We start from the raw sequence: 15,116 nt of genomic DNA, 5'->3' as shown, positions 1-15,116 counted from the left end.
TAGTTTTGCTTTTGACATTTTAATCCTTATTCTTTCTGGAATTTACTTTTGTTTATGGTGTGAGGTAGGGAATCCAATTTTACTTTTTACATACAACTGAGATTTTTTTCCAGCTTTCTTTGTTGACCAGCCCCACCTTTCTCAACTGATCTGTCATGCCAGCTTTGTCATGTGTCTGTGTCAACATCCCATTTATGTATATGGGTCTGTTTCTGAGCTGTCTATTCAGTTCCACTGGACAATTTATCTTGGTGCCAACACCACTCTACTTAATTACCAAAGTTTTATAAAAAGTCTTGATTATTTAGTAAGGCAAATTTTCCTTATTTTTCTTCTTTATGTTTTGTCTTGGCTATTCTTAGTCCTTTGTTTTTCCATACATATTTTAGAACAAGCTTCTCAAGTTGCACACACACACACACACACACACACACCCCTGTTGGGATTTTAACTGGCATTGTGTTGAATATGTAGATCAATCCGGAGAGAATTGACATCTTTATGATTTTGAGTCTTCCAATTCATGAGCAAGGAATAGATATCTTTTTATTAGGTCTTCATTAATGTCTTTTAGTAGAGGTTTTTTATTTTATGTGTCCAGATCTTGCACATCTTTTGTTGGGTTTATTCATAGATACATTGTTTTTGTTGCTATTGTAAATGATATCCTATAAAAATTATGCTTTGTAATTGTTTGTTGCTAGCATAGAAATAAATTGGACTTTTGTATATTGATATTGTGTCCAGTCACTTTGCTGGAAACAATAATTTGTCTTTGATTCTAATAATTTTTCTATTATTCTTTCTAATAATTTTCTATTGATTCTTCCAATAATTCATTTCTAGATTCTTTTGGATTTTTCTATGTAAACAATTATTATCTGAAATCTATGTCCATTTTGCCTCCTATCCAGCCCTTATTGCCTTTTATTCCTATTAAAGTATTACACTGGTTAGGACCTCCAGTCCAATGTTAATAGAAATGGTGATATTTTCTTGACATTCTTACTTGGGCACTCTTGACTTGATCCTGATTTTTGAAAAGGAAATTCAGACTTATTTTTGTAGAATATTTTTGGTAAATAAATTTAGAGTAATATTTTGAAAGCTTTTTGTAAATCCCCTTTGTCAGATTAAAGAAGGTTCCTTTTTAACCATTTTTTAGACTGAAGTATAGTTAATTTACAATATTGTGTTAGTTTCACATGTACAGCAAAGTGATTCAGTTATATGTATATATATTATATATATATTCAGATTCTTTTCCATTATAGGTTATTACAAGATATTGAATATAGTTCCCTGTGCTGTACAGTAGGTCCTTGTTGTTTATTTATTTTATATATAGTAGGGTGTATATGTTAATCCAAAACTCCTAATTTATCCCCCCCCTCAATTTGGTAACCATAAGTTTGTTTTCTATGTCTGTGGGTCTATGTCTGTTTTGTAAATAAGTTCATTTGTATCATTTTTTTAGATTCCACATATAAGTGATATCATATGATATTTGTCTTTCACTGTCTGACTTCACTTAGTCTGATAATCTCTAGGTCCATCCATGTTGCTGCAAATGGCATTATTTCATTCTTTTTTATGGCTTCTTTATCCATTTATCTGTTGATGTACAGACAGTTGCTCAAATATTTGCTCTCCTTCTTGTAAGAGAACTACACATTTCCACCTATTGCCATGTTATTTGAACTGCCCCTTTTGGGAATATGCATATCCACCCAACCGACAATGCGTTTGGTCACAATGACTTCACATCTGACCGGAATCTTTAAAAAATATTCTGTGTGTTTCCAGTAGCTCTCTTGCTCATTTCCCTCTTCAGTGAGAATGGCATGTCCTCCACTGGGGATCTGAGAATGCAGAAAATAAGTGGCATACACAGCAAGCGAAAAATAAACACAGAGATTTGGGATTTTGTTAGTTACCACAGCATATTATAGTGAAAACTGACTGATAAATTATTTGTCTGTGTCTTCTCTTCTTTTTATCTTAGATAAATCATTGCAGAGGTTTGTTTATTTTGTTGGTCTTTTCAAAGAACCAACTTTTGGCCTTGTTGATTCTCTCTATTGTAACTTGGTTTCCTATTTCATTTTTTTAATTCCTACTTCTGCTCTTATAATTATCATATTCCTCCCACTTTCTTTGAGTCTATTGTGTTGTTTGTTTTCTACTTCTTAAGTTATGGATTTAGTTCATTAATTTTCAGCCTTTTCCCCCTTCTATAAAAAAGCCTTTAAGGCAATAAATTTCCCTTGACGCACACTTTTCATATCCTACAAGTTTTAATATATGCTGCTTTCATTATCATTAAGTTGTAAAATGTATTTATAATTGTATTATGGTTTCTTCTTTGACTCATGAGTTATTTAAAAAGCATGCTTTTCAATTTCAAAATCTACGGAGATTTTAAATTAACTTCTAAAATATTTGCATTGTGAACAGAACATAGTTTTGTGATACTTTTCTTTGAAATTTGTTGATATTTGCTTTGTAGCTAATTCATGATCTAATTTTGTAAATGTTCCATATGTCCTTGAGAAGAATTTGTATTCTCTCACTGTTGGGTGCAAAATTGATATATGTCCATTACTACAAGCTTGTTAATTTTGTTGTTCAAATATCCTACATCTTTGCTGATACTTTTTTGGGGGGGGCGGGGGGGGGGTGTCTGCTTGAATTATCAGACACAGATAAAGACATATTGAAAAATCTCCCGCAGTGATGGTATATTTGTCCATTTATCCCTGAAGTTTTTATCAAGTTATACTCTATATATCTTGAGCATATTTTATTAGACGCTTATATTTTTAGAACTGTGTTATTTATGGTGATTAAATCTTAAATCATTACATGGCTATCCCTTTCTATCCCTATATTGCTCATTATCTTCAAGTCTATTTTGTCTGATATTAACATGGCCAAACTGACTTTCTTTTGGTGTTTGCTTGGAATATCATTTTCAATCCTTTTACTTTTAATCTATACAAGTTCGTTTGCTTTTTTAAAAATCCAGCGGGATTTAAAAAAAAAATTCTGATAATCTCTGTCTTGTAACTGTCAATTTTTGTCCACATATATTTATTGTAATTTTTGATATATTTGGACTTTGATTCTATCTTACTTTATGATTTCTATTTGTTCCATGTTTTCTATGTTTCTGGCTTTTATCTTTCTTGCTTTATTTCTTTCTTTATTTTTGGATTAACTGAGTTATTTTTGAACTTTTTTCCTATTCCATATTTTTCTTTCTAAAGATTTGGAATCATGCATACAGTTTTTAGTGGTCACCCTTAAAATTTATCTTGCATTCTAATTTAATAAGGCCTAAAGTTTAAACACAGTGTTGACATTCTCTTCTACACAGTACAAGAGCTTTTGAATACTTTAGCACTTTTCTTACCCCTTCTGACTAATACAGCACTGTTGTCTAATTTTTGGTTCTGTCTTTCCTTTTTAACTCCACAAATTGTTCATTGTCATTTTATTCTACACAGACAATATTTGTTTGGGTTTACCTACAGAGAAAGAAGAAGAGTTAATATGAGGTTGTGTTTACAAACTAGCTGCTGCTAAGTGCAACTGGGATAGCTTGATGTTATGGGACTGTTCTCCAAGGAGTCATATGAAGTGTGTCTCAGGAAAGTTTGCCTGGGAGAATATTTTAAAGATGTCTTGTGCAGTGCATCCCCTGGTGTCTGACTTCTCTGCATCAACTGTGTAGCCCCAGGGCATGAGGGAAGAAGTGTGTGGTGTTAGTATAGAGTGACGCCTGTCAGTGTGTGCTTTCATGAAAGTGGGTGGAGTCTATGCTGAGTTGGCCCCAACAAGGGTGGCTGGAGCAAGGATTAAATGTGAGGCCAAGGGAATCTGAAGTGAAGCATATAATGAGAAATAAAGAGGGAGAATGTTCTCAATAGAAGGAACAACATTTTAGAGGCACCAATATGGAAGAAAGGACTCTTCCTTTAGGGAGATGCAAGAAAGAATAGCCATTTCTTTCAAACTGGAGATTTCCTTTACGTGAACTCTTGAAGATGTATTTTTACCTCTGTGAGCCTTTTCTGTACGCTCAAATTTCAGGTTGATATACATGAATTTGAATTTCTAACATTGGGAGTAATTACAGGTAGAGGGAGCAGGCTACTGGGATGAGGAAAAGGATGTTTATGGGCATAGATGTTTTTGCTGTGATAGTTTGGGAGAGACAAAAAACTAAGGCAAAAAAATAGTCTTTGGAATGGTCCATCTCAGCATCCCTGCCAGGAATGGTGCTGAATATGTCAGGAAATCTAAGAGAGCCAAATCAGAGTGTCTTGTTATGTTCTGGTGGGTTCTCGGAGTTTTTATTGGCATAATTTTACATTTGAGAAATACCTCTGGGTGTTATTAAGGACTTCCCTTTTCAGACTCTCTGAGCTAGGTAGAATAAATTAAAATCATCCAAAGACATTTCAAACCAGATTGTATCAAACCAAACTTCACAGGAAGAACAGTTAGAAAAGCTGGATAAAATATTTTAAAAACATCTGTTTGAAAGCATTGGAAAACTCCTGAGACAGCAAAGGATTTAGGAGTCAGGAGACTGGAGAAGAGGGAATCCCGCAGAAGTGAGACCAACACTTGGCCCGCCTTAATGTATTTGCCGATTATGAAATCAAAGCTGTGAGGATGAGAAACTGGACAGAGCTTTTGGAAGTTTCACAGAGGGATAATAACTGAGGTTTAGAACTCACTGATGAGAAGGGTCCTGGTAAACACCTCAGGTTTAGAGTTGGGATCCGAAAGGGCTATACTCTAGGAGTAAGGACGAACCAAAATCTAGCTCTCATGAAGACTGAAACCCAACTTGAAACAATTCAATCTTAGATGTATTTAGGTGGTTTGCCCCTATCCTAACTTCTCCTATAAACAAGAATAAATACTCTGGGAGAAAGTAATATTGTCCAGTACTTCAAATTATCTCTACATTTTCATACAGTGTGTCTAGCATTTAATGAAAAATAGGGATGCAGAAAAGAGAAGACTTTGCCAAAAATTCAGAGACAAGACAAATAATAGAAAGAGATCTACAGGAGATCCAGATATTAGAGTTATCATACACAGACTTTAAGAGAGCTGTGATGAATGTGTTCCAGAAATTAAATTACAAATACAGTGGTTTTGGCCAGTGGTTGTATGGTAAAAATGTATTTTTATGTCTCCCCCAACTCAAATCGATTGTTTTTACAAAACAATGTGCAGGAGAATTCTCAAGTTACATTCCAAAAACAATTGAATGTCAGTATCATTGGCAGAATATCAGAATCAGGTGTTTTGAGAAGTGAGCCCAGTGTCAACAAAGGAGATGCATGTAGGGGACATTGGTTTTAAAAGAAGCCATGCTACTGCATGCAGAACAACTATTTGTTAATGATTACATTAATTATTGTGGGTTTTAGCATTTTATATCCTACTATGATCATTTGTTACTTACAGGTGTTTTACTGTGTTTAGTTTAGTTTCAGGAAATTGATTGGAGAGTTTGGTTTGAAATGTAATGCATTATAATTTGTTCCTTTTAAAATAATGGGAAATAGGCCCTGATTAGTATTTTTGTGCAGAATACCTGATTTTCAGGATTGGATTACTCACGTTAACAGGAGATGCCTATATTGGTGAGCAGGTTTCACTGTATCTTTTTTTTCCCTCATAGTTATTTATTTGGTTGCGCTGGGTCTTAAGTTGTGGCAGGCAGGCTCATTTAGTTGCAGCTCAAGGGCTCCTTAGTTGTGGCACGCGGGCTCCTTAGTTGTGGCATGCGAACTCTTAGTTGCGGCATGCATGTGGGATCTAGTTCCTTGGCCAGGGATCGAATCCAGAACTCCTGCATTGGGAGTGTGGAGTCTTAACCACTGCACCACCAGGGAAGTCCCACTGTATCTTTTTTTAATTGCTGCAGTTCTTAATGCTCTCCTTCTAAAAGTCCATTTTCTTTTTTTAAATTAATTTAATTAATTAATTAATTTATTTATTTATTTAGGGCTGTGTTGGGTCTTTGTTGCTGCACGTGGGCTTTTCTCTGGTTGCAGTGAGTGGGGGCTACTCTTCGTTGCGGTGCGCAGGCTTCTCATCGTGGTGGCTTCTCTTGTTGCGGAGCACAGGCTCTAGGCTCACAGGCTTCAGCAGTTGTGGCACATGGGCTCAGTAGTTGTGGCTCGTGGGCTCTAGAGCGCAGGCTCAGTAGTTGTGGTGCACGGGCTTAGCTGCTCTGCGGCATGTGGGATCTTCCTGGACCAGGGTTTGAACCTGTGTCCCCTGCATTGGCAGGCAGATTCTTAACCACTGTGCCACCAGGGAAGCCCTAAAAGTCCATTTTCTAACCAGTTATTAATCATATGTAACAATGCAATTAACTTTTGTATATTTATGTTCAGACTTTTAAATTCTACTGATTCGTCTATTCTTTGTGTTTTTCATGTAAATAATCTGTCCTGGGAATAACAGATTTGACTCTTCCTTTCTAGTCTGTATACATTTTATTTACTTTTTTCTTTTTGGTCTTATTGTTCTGGGTAGAAACGGTAATATAGCAAGTAGTGGTTTTAAAACACATCTGCAAATTCTTTGACACTCTTCCCACAAAGGGAGAATAAGGGTTGCTGTAATGACTAACTTCTAATGAATAAAATTTGGCAGAACTAATGCTGTGGTGTGACTTCCAATGCTATGACATAAAAGGTGATATCGCTTTGCCTCTCTTTTTCTATCTCTGTCTCTCTATCTTAAACTAAATCGGTTTGCCTTACGTTTATCAATTTTCAAACAATCAACTTTGGCTTTGTTGATCTTCTGTTTTCAGTTTCATTGCTTTCTCTACTTACTATTTTCTTCCTGCCACATTCCTCATAATTTGATTATTCTGTTGTTCTTTTTCTAATTTCTTAAGTTGGACATTTAGCTCATTATTCTTATGAGCTCCATATCTCTAATTAATTTCCCACCTTTTAGGTTTTTAAATTTTTAATTTCACCAATTTTTTTATTTCTAGAAGTTCAGTTTGGCACTTTTTCATAACAAGGTCGTTTTTATAGCTTTTGCTCCTTACTCATGTTTCTAAGTCTTAAAAAAATCTACTATATATTTGTTTTTGTTTGTATGATCATTTCAGTACTGCATGCCTTTGTGGGTCTGATTTTGCTGTTGGTTTTTCTTCTGAGTCTCTCATATGGTGTCTTGTTTTCTTGCATATTCTGTAATTTTTTTTTTTTTTTTTTTTTTTTTGTGGCATGCGGGCCTCTCACTGCTGTGGCCTCTCCCGTTGCGGAGCACAGGCTCCGGACGCGCAGGCTCAGCGGCCATGGCTCACGGGCCCAGCCGCTCCGCAGCATGTGGGATCTTCCCAGACCAGGGCACGAACCCGTGTTCCCTGCATCGGCAGGTGGACTCTCAACCACTGCGCCACCAGGGAAGCCCCATATTCTGTAATTTTTATCGTGCTCTCATGTTTGTTGAAACTGTATTGTGAGCAATATTTGAGGCCTACATTAAGGGTATATTCCCTTAGAAAGGGTTTGCTTTTCCTTCTGCTTACCATGTCAGGGACAGTCCAAAACTTGGGACCACTTTAGACTAAATTCTTAGTTTTTTGGACAAAGCAGGTAGCATGAATTTGGGTACCAAACCTTTGTGAGGGCCAACTTGTTGCTTATGAATTATTTGGGGGAAATATTACCTCACTCCATTTGGAGCTGTGTCCTTCTTCCTTAATGAAGCAAACTTTTCTTTACTGAGAGTATAGCCCTTTGAGAGTACTGGCTTTATGGAAGGTTTTAAAACCAACTTTCTAGCTTGCAAGGGCACTAAACTTGGCCTTCTGTTTCCTAGCATGGTTGATAAAACTCCGGTTCTAGGTTACTGGGGACCATGAGATGCTCTTAAGAAGGTGGCTGGATTCAGTGCTCATTCACCCTCTGATTTTATGCTTTTGATTTATTCTAGTCTCTGAGAAATTCCCCTACTTTCTTGCCTGCTCAGCTATGCATATAAGGAGATTTTCAAAAAGATTTTAGTTAGTATTTTTAGGAATTTTTTTTTTAGCAGAAGAGTGTTTTTGTTTTGTTGTGTTTTGAATAATAACTTATCTTCCATATAGCCAGGATGGGAGTCCCATTAATTCTTCAACCTTAGTTGAAATTTCCATTCCTATCACTTCACTAAAACTGCTTTTGTTAAAGCCATCAACCATTTCCATGTAGCCATATTTAATGGACATTTTGGTGTCTTTGCCTTAGTTGACCTGTCAATGATATTCAGCACATTTTATCACATCCACTTCCCTGAAACATCAAAAAAGTAGATTCAACTAAAATATGACACAAATGAACCTATGTATGAAACAGAAACAGAGCCATGGACATAGAGAACAGACTGGTGGTTGTCAAGGGGGAAGGGGTTGGGGAGGGTTGGAGTCGGGGGGTTGGGGAGGGCTGGAATGGGAAGTTGGGCTTAGCAGATGTAAGCTTTTATATACAGAATGGATAAACAGCAAGGTCCTACTGTATAGCACAGGGAACTATATTCAATATCCTATGATAAACCATAATGGAAAAGGAAATTTAAAAAAAGAATGTATATATATGTATAACTGAATCACTTTGCTGTACAGCAGTGATTAACACAACATTGTAAATCAACTATACTCCAATTAAAAAAGGTAAAAGTAGATTCAAACGGTATTAAAATTCTCTTCCTGGCTTCAAATTTGTTGATTGTTCCACTCTCAACACTGAATGCATACATATATTAAATATTTATTTAATTGAAAGCAGGGTAATCAATATCATTCACTGTAAAAATATTTCCAAGACCTTTAGGCTCCTTATGTGACAGCTGACATTTACTACAAAGTGAAATCAAAGCAATATGATGAGATTAGAATAAATATGTAACCAACTTTCCTTTTTTTTTTTTCTTTGCGGTACGCGGGCCTCTCACTGCTGTGGCCTCTCCCGCTGCGAAGCACAGGCTCCGGACGCGCAGGCCCAGCGGCCATGGCTCACGGGCCCAGCCGCTCCGCAGCACGTGGGATCCTCCCGGACCGGGGCACGAACCCGCGTCGCCTGCATCGGCAGGCGGACTCTCAACCACTGCGCCACCAGGGAAGCCCCCCAACGTTCCATTTTTTATGAGCATATTACCTACTTTGTGAATTTTGTATTATGATGTGATACTTTCCCGTAAAGTCATGATCCCTCCTGAGCCATCAGTTAAGTCATTAATAATATGTCATAACTAGCGGAGAATAAGATTTTGGTGAGGATATTGATGACTAGCATGGCTAGCCATTGCAGAGAAAAAACTTAAAACTCCTTAGTTTGTCATTCATTTCCTAACTTACTCTTCCAGCCTAATCACTCCCAAGAAAAGTTCACGTTTTTCAACAATATGGTCTTTGGTCTAGTCCCTTCCCTGAAAATGCTTATCCACTTTTCTACCCTATATCTTCTTTATTTCTGTGCTTCCCTTCCATATTTCCCTCCACTTTTCTCTCATTCTGCCCAATTTCTCACTCTTTCAAGTTGCACCTTTCAAGTTCCTCCCCCATGAAGCCTTTCAGGCTATTCCAACGGTCATAGGAAGCATCTGACCTGGCTCCCAATACTCCCTACCTCTAGTATTCATGCCCTTGCATCGTCCTGTCCCCCTGAGTGTAGGCTGGACCTAGCGACTTGCTCCTAACAAACAAATAGAATAGAGCAAAATCAATGAGATATCAGGTCCGCGGCTCCTGTCTTGCTAGCATGCTCTCTTGCTGGCACTCTCTCTTGCCCCTTTGTCTGCTCACTCTGATGCTGTGAGATGTTTTACAGTGAGGCTTACGTGGCAAGGAACTGAGTGCAAAAACTCAGGAGGAATTGAATCCTGCCAACCACCACATGAGTGAACTTGAAAGCATATCCTCCCCAGTTGAGTCTTTAGATGAGATTGCAGCCCTAGCTGACACTTCGATTGCAGGCTTGTGAAAGACTCTGAAGCAGAGGAACCAGTTGAGCCATGCCTGATTTCCTGACCCACAGGAACTGCGAGATAATACGTATATATTTTTTAGCCACTAATTTGTGGGACGGTTTGTTACAGAGCAATAGATAACTAATACACCAGCCCATATTTATTGTTCTGTCCTTGTATTTATTATCCACAATCTTTGTAATTTAGTATAAAAAACATACATGGGCATGATGGAAAAACTCAACAGTATAAATGTCATAAAGTAAAAAGTAAAAGGCTACCTTAACCTGTTCTTGCCTACCCTCTAGGGTAGATACTACCAAGCATTCCTTATGCACTTAAGAAGTGTTTTGACATAAATGGGGTCATACTGTAGATATTGTCCAACAACTTACCTTTTCTCACTTAGCAATCCATCTTTCCATATATCTGTAACATTTTTAGAAATATAAACTATATTCATTGCTTTTTTCTGTTTATGAAAACAATACATGGTCTTAGCTGAAAATCTGACATGTACATAAAAGCATAAAAATTAATTTGCCTCTACTCCTACCATCCAGAGATAAACTAAAATATGGAACTGAATGTCTGTTTTGGTCTGTCTCATGTTTCTTCTGGCTCTCTTCTTGTACAGAAGCCCTCTTTCCTGTGAGGAATCGATCTGATTATGGTCAGTTTGGGCCTACATTCTCTTTCTAGGTGTGGCCCTGTGACCTATGTCTGGCCAGTCAGAACCCTCCTCCACTCTTCTGCCTTCTAGATTGGTTCACAGCTGGGCATGCACCTCAACCAAGCAGGGGACCAATCAGAGTCTTCCTAAGCTTTTGCAGGGGGAGCTATTGATGGCTGCTTCTTCTGGGCTGTTAAACTAGGATTGTGTGAGACAAGGCCTTCCAGAGGCCATCTCACTGCCATCTGGGGTGTGGATGTCTGGCTTCATAGCCAAGGAGGGATAAATAAAACTGAAAGTTGAAGAGAGCAGAGCCCTGAGGACATCTCTGATCCATGCCTAGGTCCACTGGAATCCAGATATATCATTGGCCATCTCAAGTTTTGGTGTCAGCAAATTCCCTTTTACTGCTTAAGTTTCCGTTATCTGTATCCAAGGGAGTCTTACCTAATATAAGTATTATATTGAACTTTGTTTGAATTTAGTAGAAATAAAGCAAAATTTAAATGAAACTGGAGGAAATGCTGACAACAGATAGTTTCTTAAAGTCCCTTTAAAGTTAAATGAAACATATTATGAAAACATTTCAAGGTTGAAGTAATTGTGTTTTGTAATATGACTTGAGGTTTCTTTTTTTTTTTTTTTTTTTTTGCGGTAGGCAGGCCTCTCACTGTCGTGGCCTCTCCCGTTGCGGAGCACAGGCTGCTGACGCGCAGGCTCAGCGGCCATGGCTCACGGGCCCAGCCGCTCCGCGGCATGGGGGATCTTCCCGGACTGCGGCACGAACCCACGTCCCCTGCATCGGCAGGCGGACCCCCCAACCACTGCACCACCAGGGAAGCCCGTGTGAATAATTTTGAATGCATATATTTTATGCAGAATTGTCATGGGGTTTTTTTGATTTTTTAAATTGAAGTATAGTTGATGTTCAATATTGTATAAGTTAAGGTGAACAACATAGTGATTCCCAATTTTTAAAGGTTATAATCCATTTATAGTTGTTATAAAATATTGACTATATTCCCTATACTGTACAATATATCCTTGTAGTGTATTTATTTTATATATAATAGTTTGTACCTCTTAATCTCCTATCCCTATCTTGCCCCTCTCCTCCCCTCTCTCCCCACAGGTAACCACTAGTTAAAATAAATATCTTGTAAAATGTAAGTCCTAAGACTACATTTAGGGTCTTTCTTTAAATTATTAGGGGAGGAAATTAATAAGGAGGAGATTGATATATAAGCAAAATATTCTTTTGTGTGAAGAAATCTCCACTTTTTAGGAAAAATAAAAACACCAAAAACAGGAGAAATAATGATAGCTATTGCCTGTTATAGATCTGAAGTGAACTCACTTAACCCAAATGGTTCCAATACATCATTCAAATGATTCCCTCATTGCCCTCTTGTACTTAGCCAGTGTAGATTAAAGCCAGTTGTTATTGTGTTCTTGGTATACAATTTCTGTTAATGACCCAACGGTTAAGAAAACACAACTCTTCTTAGAGAATCTTTAGAATATTTTGGAAAAAGATTTAAGCTAATTTGGATGCTGGCACCAAACATTCTCCAGTGTATTTTATTTCAGGAAGAACCATTTAGTCTATATTATACTGGAAGTAATGTAGTTATCATGGGGAAGAACCCGTCTTGTCTAATGGCATATTAAATGAAAGCAAAACACACGTTATATAACTGTCTTCCCAGCCCAAGAAGGAAGGATGCTCTGCCGTGGAAATATGACCCATTCAAAGTTCCATCAACTGAGAAATGATCCAACCCAACCTGGGCAGCTGTCCATGGCCTTAGGGAAGTCAGCCGAGGGTCCTTGCTCTGTGAATGCTATTGCGCAACAATGCCAGGTGAGGACACATTCGCTTATTAGCTATCCGGAGAGTCTCTTTTACCATAAGCTTTCCCATGACTTCATAATAAATGGGGTAAAATACTTCCTTAGGTTAGCATAGAAATTGTAGCTATGTCTATCTTTGGTTTAGTTCTTGTTCTCTACTCCAACAAATATTTATGTTCAATTTTCAAGCTGGCCAGGGACCTGGAATAGCCAAGACTAGATTTCTGTAGGACAGGCAAGGGTGAAGGGAAGTGTGGTGTTGGTGGCCTAAGATCAGGCCTTTGCGTCCTGGCTCTGTTGGGTGCCAGCACGACAGCCCTCCTTGGACAAGTCCTGAAATTGCCAGAACCTCAGTTTCTACATCTATAAAACCAGGAGAGTAATATTCTTCTTGCTGACTTCCTAGGGTTATTGTAAGAATCAAATGATATAATGGATAGAAAAGGGCTTTGTAAATGAAAAAGGGCTAGATCAAAATGTTACTTTATCACCCACGTAGCATTCTGTAGTATTTCTGAAAAATTCCTTCATTTGTTCGAACTTATACACCTAATTATGAAAATATGATTTGTTTGTACTCAATCACTTCTATGCGAATTCAGTAGAGTGACTCCCTCACTTAGTTCCCAAGTAAACAACAACAACAAAAACCCAGTTAGGGAAATGTGAAAATGTGCAGTTTTAGACATTCGAGGGTAATGTGTTTCCTTTATGGATTTGGAGCTCTCTATAAGCCAAGGGCCTTCCTCCTTGCCTGCCGCTAACGATAAGCTACATTTCAACCAGTGGCACACTGCTTCCTGGAGAGACTCTTTCAGGGATCTTCTCTTGGCCAGGTGTTGGCAGTTTTTCTCACCCACCTTGGAGGTTGCGATCAGGGCTCCCCCTGCGTTGACTACAGCTCTGACACCTGCTGTGGGGCTGGAGCCGTGGTCCTGCTGTCTTTGAGGAAAGCAGCCAGGGAACCACTCCATTTGTTATTTGGCCACTTGGCTGCCACCACGGATGGTGCCGTTCTTTCTTTATATGCTGGCGTCCCAAAGTGGCTGGGCATTTGGCCAAATGATAAAACAGGTCATTTTGTTAATAGCTGCCTTTCAGCTCATCAGCTCAAGAAGGAGAATTGAGGCTTTAAAACACCATTTATAATAGCAAAACAATATTAGTTATATATAGGAATAAACAAGGGTAAAGGGCAGTGTGGTGTTGGTGGCCAATTTTCCTCTATGAAGAAAATTGTAAAACATTATTGAATGACAATTTAAAAAATAGGATGAAACATGTTCATGGATAGGATGACTCACTATCATGTCAGTGGCAAGTCCAATAAAATTCTCTTCTCCCTCTTCTTGGCCCCCTCCTGCTACTCAAAACACTAAATCCTGTTGGTTCTGCTTCCTTCTCTTCCATCTGCCCACTTCTCTCCCACTCTGACTGATTCAAATTTATTTCAAGTCCTCCTTATTCCTCTCCTGAATTACTAAAACAGCCTCATAACTGTGGCTCCTTTCCAATCCATCTTTCTACAACTGAAACTAAGTTTAACTTTCTAAAATGCTCATCTAAGCACGTCACTCCTGCTTACCACCCTGCGATGATTTGACATCATCCTTGGAATAGAGCCCAAACTCCATAGCGAGGCATCCCAGGGCTTCTCCCTGCTCCCACGCCAGCTCTCCCCTAGCTGAGGTGCTTGTAGTTCCCCAGGAGGCCCTGGCTCCTTTGGCTGGGTACACTTCCTCCTGCCCCCCTACCCTCTACCTCTTCCTCTTTTCCCTTTGTCACCTAATGAGCTCCTGCTAATTATTCAAAACTAAACTTGACTCTAATCTCCTCTGGGAAGCTTTCCTTCATCTGCCAAGGCTCAACGGGCTGCCTTTCCAATTGGCCACAAACCTCAATTTCCTTATCTTCCAAATGGGGATAATAATTCCTGTATTATATGGGTTTGGTATCTCTCTAGTGGTAGGTAGGGTAACCATATATCCGGGTTTACGCCTGTTGTTCCTAAGTCGTGTCTGGTTAGTGTCCTCTGAGAACGGAAACCAACTACACGTAGTTTAATAGGATTAAGAACCAAGACTGCATTAACATGACTTGAACTCCAAGAAACTCCGGCCCAGAAAGCTGCAAATAGCATTGTTGTTTATTTCAGGAACTTCTAGAAAAATCCATTTGTTTGAACATAGACTACTCAGCTAGCCCTCATCAGGATAATAGCCCCCTTCTCACAGCAGCAGATCACTCATCTGGCTTGTGAAACACCTGTTTACTCCTCGATGTTCCCTTCAAAATCCTCTCCTCCCTGTATCCACCAATCCTAAACTATTAGATCATGATTTTGGTCAATCCCAGTCATCCTCCCGGGCCCCTGTATTGAAAGATCCAATTTAAACCCGATTTCCAAACCTTCTGAATATCCCACCCACAACCTCCTCCTTTGGAGACACTACTCAGGTAGTGGTGTCCCTGGCTTCATTAAGTAATAAACCCAACTTCGCTGATAAACAGTTTATTTTGATGACCTCCTTGAGGAATCAGCAGTTGGCACCCTTTTACTCTGAAAAGAATCCCTGTTTGGATGATA

Source organism: Leucopleurus acutus (assembly GCF_964270905.1).
Source record: "Leucopleurus acutus genome assembly, chromosome: 2".
NCBI classification, from domain to species: domain Eukaryota; kingdom Metazoa; phylum Chordata; class Mammalia; order Artiodactyla; family Delphinidae; genus Leucopleurus; species Leucopleurus acutus.
The sequence above is the reverse complement of the archived record's forward strand: the minus strand, read 5'-3'. Positions refer to the sequence as shown.